Consider the following 6,000-nt stretch of genomic DNA (forward strand, 5'->3'; position numbering starts at 1 on the left):
TAGTGGAAATGGCCACTATGCTCTCGGTTTGGAGACCTGACAATGAACTCGGAAAGGTCAACCACCCCCCAGACTGCTTCCCCTCTGGCCTCCAGTCTCCACTATCCAGTCATTGCCTGGGGACCAATCACCCCGGCTGCCCTCTCTGTCTCTCTTTCCCCCTTTTCCTTCTTGTTCGCTATCTGTCTCCCTCACTCTCACTCTTGCAGTCCCTCTTTCTCTCATTTTCTCTCTCTCCAGGCTCTCTTCACTTAGTCCTTTCAAGAGCTCCCTGTGTCACCAGACTGATTAAAACAAACACTGACCCTATTTTGCTATCTAATCCAATTGTGCTCTTTTTCTTCTCACCGGCCCTGGAGCACGCAGAGTATTAGGTGTCCTGGGAGCCACAGGGCCCCCTTCTGTGACTGATCTTAGATTTCAAACACTCAGGAACATCACATATGGTGGGCAAAGAGTAAATAAAGTCTTATTAAAATCAATTTTAGCACTCGTGCAAACAGGATTTTGCGTGTATCTTGAGTACGATTCTTTAATTGTTGTAGTTGGTGAAACTGTGTCTGACTGTATACATTTGCATAGTTAGTTGCAACTGAGGTAAAAGTAATGAGATTCAAGCCTTGGTTTGAGCCCTGCTGGTGAGGTTTGTTGAGAAAAGACTGCTGCTTATTGTTTTATTAATAAGGGCATGTTGGTCTCAGGTCAGGGCTTTACCTTTGACCCTAAGGAAAAGACTACAGAGAACCAGCTTTTGAGAGTCAAACAGGCCACTGTGCTTACTGAAGTCTGTGTGTGTCCACGAGCTTTAACAAACCATTACATTTTTAGGACACTATTAATTCTTATTGCTTTACTTTTAGGACTTCATGTATAAGTTTGCTACTTGTTCTGTCAAGTTCCTCGCTCTTTCACTGTGGTGTCAGAAAATATTTCTTGCACATGAAAGCCATTTGACTTTTTTTAGTTAAATTAACTTTATGCTATCTATAGAGACAGCCTAGGAGTGTTGTTTGTTTTGTTTGGCTAGCTTCAGCGCTATTGTAGATATTAGATATCTCTGTGGATTTTAATCATCATGCTCTGAAACACAAAATGAGTCTTCGCAGTCAGCCTGAGCGTTAAGAGCCACGTCACAGTAAAGTAAAACAGGGTTTATGTGCATGGAAATACTGCAGGATCACGGTAGTCCATCTCACGGAGCAGCATACAGCTTGTGTCTCCAACTGTTGGGAGCCCGCAGCAACATGCTGACACTTGAAAATGGGTGGACTCTCAAGCTTCAATTTCATTACATCAGATCATCATCCACAGTGACATTATTGATACCATCTAGTGGCGATCAACAGTTATGTCAACTATAATTTAATGTCTTTTCATTTCACCATTCATTCTGTGCTTGAGGGCTAACATAAGGTACTGCACTTTACCTTAGTTTAAAATATAAACATTGAACTTTTGAGTTTATTGCATTGATTCAGGAGTTTTACTTAGAGATTACATTACATATTAAGAGGTTACATGGCTTAATGTTTCACAAGGACTCTTTTCTGAAATGTGTTTAGTTTCACTGGTAATACCGTTTTATTACGTTTTCAGATCAGCCCTGTTACTAGTAATGAAGTGATTTTTTTTTAAATCACTCTACTGTATCTTTATTTTGTGTCTTTAACACATTCGTATCCAGTAAATATGTATAACATAGTTGTGTTAAATGTTAAACACAGAATGTGCCTTTACACTCTTAAGTAACGATGAAATTATATCATCAAAATTCTGCAACTCCAAATTATTTTGCTCTTAAGGTCGGCTCATATATCGAGAGCTGAGAGTGTAACAAGCATGCAGCCAGACAAATGGCCTGTCAAACAGGCACCTTCACTGTATGGAAACCAGCTTTGATTATGGCCAGAAAGTCTTTCGTGGGCTTTGTGAATTATGGCCAATTACCTTTACTCTCTTATAATAATCATTTGTTTTCCCTACTGTCACAAGCAGGACCTTGGAGTTGCTATTACCTAAAGCTTCAGTAGGCGACTACAGGTTGAAATATATGGCCATAATCATTCCCACTAATGGTCGTGCAGCTCAAAGCAAAGGCAGTATTTTTTTTTCTTACAGAACCCAGAACTGTACATCAAACTCAGAGACCAGCAGGATTTTATGGCCAGGTCATTTCTCCCTTTACTCTGTTGTTTATGGTTTTAATGGCAGACTGTTGCCAGCTTTCATGGCTGCAGTGGGTGATTTTAACTCAAAGGCAAAGTGCTGCTGACCCCAAAGTTAAGCATCTTTACAGCAGGAATGACACTCTTGCTTAATCACTTGAATCATTCTGTCAAAGCAGCAGCTTGTGGATATAACAGAGTTATAACCAGCATTCAGCTTGGTAAATGAACTGGTACTTATTTGGTGCCTTTCTACTCAATTTGAGCACTCTAACCTCATTTACCCAATCACACACATTCATACAGTGCTTTTATCTTTATCTAAGCACTTTTATCGAGCATTCACACATGCATCAGGGGCAACATGGGGCTCAGGTTCCTGCTCAAGGATGAAAGGAGGAACTGGAGAATGATCCACTGACCCTCTGATTGGTAGACAAGCTGCTCTACTGCCTGAGCCACATCCACCTTCTTGTTTATTGCTGGTCAAGATGCTAAATAGGAGGAACACTTATCAGTGAGTACTGGTATTCTAATCTATTTCTTCTTTACGATCATATCCATTATGTTATTTAACATTTGCTATTGAGATCACTATTTGTCTTCATTTTATAACAGTGTGCATATGTGTGTGCTTGTGTGTGTGTGTGTCTTCATGTCAAAATGGGCTGCTAGAGACACCTACTGTGGCAGAAAATTACTGCAAATATGGTTTTAATTAATTTGTCAGGTGTTAATATGTGTGTCTGAGACTTTGTCAATTTCATGGTGCAGCAACCATGCAGCATCAGCAGCAACAGTCACAACGATTTTCAGGTCTGTAGTTGAGATCACAATAAACACTGAGTTTCAAGGTAAGAGTGGTCTGACCTGTGAAAACGGAGTGAACGTTAAAGTGAACTCACCCCCACCTTATGAAATTCTCAGCACACCAGCTTTCTTTAAAAAGCATAGATTACGTTTATAGACTCTGTAAAGAAAACTGGTGAGAGAGATATATATCTAAAGACCCCGGAACAACTGCTAAGACACTCATGAATGACAAACGAAGAAAAACAGTTCTGCTGAAGAGACACCTTATAACCAAGCTGAAGCATGCTAAAGTTAAAGAGAAAGATTATGCATACTGGAAGCATGTCCTTTGGTGAGTAAACTAAACTAAAACTCGAGCTCTTTTGCCACAGAAACATTGCTTGTGTTTAGAAAAGGATGGGAGAGGCATACAACAGCGTCCCCACAGTGAAGAACAGCGGTACACTGTAATGTAATGTAATATAAAAGTATTTTACTGTGTATTTTACAGTTTTGTACTATTCTTCTAGAATATTATTAAATTTACATAAATAGACTGTGATTTTACATTTCAAATGTAAATTAACGTAAGATCACTGTAAATGTAACAAAACATAATTTTCTTGTTTGTTAAATGTATTTGTCTGTACATATGCATATTTAGATTGTTAAAATACATCCACAAATGTATCATAATTTCACAAATATTTGTCCATTATTTGAAATTGAACTGTTAAATTCAAATGTAATGCTATGGAAAAATATATAAAATGATTCTTATACATTTTTGTACATCAAATAATAATAATAATTATTGTTATTTAGGGCGATCGCGGCTCAAGAGTTGGGAGTTCGCTTTGTAATCAGAAGGTTGGTCGGTTCGAGCCCCGGCTCGGACACTCTCGGTCGTTGTGTCCTTGGGCAAGACACTTCACCTACTGGTGATGGCCAGAGGGGAATTGTAAAGCGCTATATGAATGCAATCCATTATTATTTAAACTAACTGTATATTTAAGTATTATTATTCATATTGCCGCATTCATTGACCTTATTTATAGGTAATTTCATTGTTTAATCACATTAAAATGTTCCTAATTTAATGTTTAAAAACACTTGAAAAAGGCAAAATCCCATGTAAATTAGGGCAACAAACTGTATTGTCATTACTGAAAATAACCGTATTTTCATGGGAAAGTTATTTTCTGTTATTTTATGGTATTATTTTGGCGCCCCAGCTGTTTTTTTAGGATTTTCTTTTTTTTACGGTGTAGGAGTATTATACTATGGGGCTGAAACTGGGAATCTCATCAGTGTGGAAGGAATGATGAAGAAAAAAGGTAGGTGAAGATTTTGAAAGAAAACTTCAAGCAGGCAACAGCAAAACTGGGTCTGGATTATCCCTTTGACCCAAAACATACTTTGCTTCTTGTCAAGAACTACCTGCGGAGGACCAAAGTGAACATTGTTGACCAGCCTGCACAAAGCCCTGACTTGAATCACATTAAAAATCTGTGGTGTGAACTGCAGACCAAATTTCATGCCAGAAGACCCTCAGATCTGGAGCAGCTCGCTCACTAAAGAAGAATGCACCTGAACTGCCCAGGATGTGTGAAAGACTTCATAAGAAAGTACAACTGCTACAAGTGTAGCCTGTTACCAGGAAAAAGGGTACACAATTGGTGATTAGCGTCAGGGTGGCTAATATATTCTGAACCTGGCAGTTTTTGGCTTTTGTGCAACGTTTTTGTTTCTGTGAGCAAAATAAAATAATGTAAGCATAAAAACAAACAAACAAACAAACAAACAAACTCAGATGTTTGGAATTTGAAAATACTTTTTAAAAATGAAAATTTCATGTCTGCCTAATAATTATGTCCTCATTTGTAACTTGTAACTCTTCATGTGAAGCATCTTAACCTGGCACAGACTAGTGTGTGTGGTCTGTGAGCTCACTGACTTCTCATTGCTCCATTATCTTTGCTTTTAACCTTTGCAATGACTTTAAGGTCCAACTACAAAAGAAACACCAGACTGCAGTAGAGACATCAAGATTTTGCCACCCTGCATTCCAATCAATAAGGCAACGAGGGGTGAAGAAAACAAATTAAATGAGGTATAAGAAGAGGGTGGGGTGAAGGGAGAGTGAGACGGGAGCAGTCATAATCGATGGCGGCCGCGGTGGGATGACAGCGATGAGGTCGTTTATCTTTGTGAGAGGGAGAGAGAGCGACACACAGAGAAGGAGGGGCTAATAGACAAACCTGTCTGCTGAGAGAGCCGGCAGCTGGCCAAGCTTTGTATGAGGGCATCTGAACAACTGCGGTATTTGTCACAGTGACTGTTGGCCTTGTTACTGATGAAGACATGCATCTGAACAAGGACAGCGAATCAAGCCGAAGAGGCGGGTACATCAGACATATTCTTGGCTAAATATTCAGACGAAGCACCCAAAAAAAAAAACAACCCAAAAAACATTTGTTCATTTCCTATTGCAAGTGTATATGCCTCGTTTGTGTGGCACAATGTGCACACAGATTTGCTCATTAGTGTCATAGCAGATCATGGAACAACGCTCTGCTGTAGCCTTCTCTCCTATTTGAGAATCACTGGTTTTGGTTCTTGTTTTCTGATTATATTACCATATTAATTCCCCTCTAATCCAAGCTTTTTCAGATGCACTGTTTTTGGTCACTATGTGCAGTAAACATCCCTGATTTGAGCTGTAACATGCTATAATCCCAGAACAGTTTGCAAAAAGGCCTTGAAGCTGGATACTCTGCAAAGCCTGGCATCTAAAGCCAGGCTTTGTAACTGCAAATGGTTTTAGAGATGATGTCTTTGATTTATGCTATGGCCATACCTACATGCCATCTTGGTTATTTTGATGGCTTTAGTTTTTTTTTCTTTGTCCTTTCCGATTATCCTCAGTTCTAAGCTCTGCAGAAAAACAGGCTTTTATTCACCCATATCTGGGGTACATTTGCTGGTGCTGTCTCGGTTGCCACTCCCTGCTGCAGCCCAGATGGCAGTGAAGCCCTCCCTC

The sequence above is a fragment of the Maylandia zebra genome, linkage group LG20 (genome assembly GCF_041146795.1).
Source record: "Maylandia zebra isolate NMK-2024a linkage group LG20, Mzebra_GT3a, whole genome shotgun sequence".
NCBI lineage: Eukaryota > Metazoa > Chordata > Actinopteri > Cichliformes > Cichlidae > Maylandia > Maylandia zebra.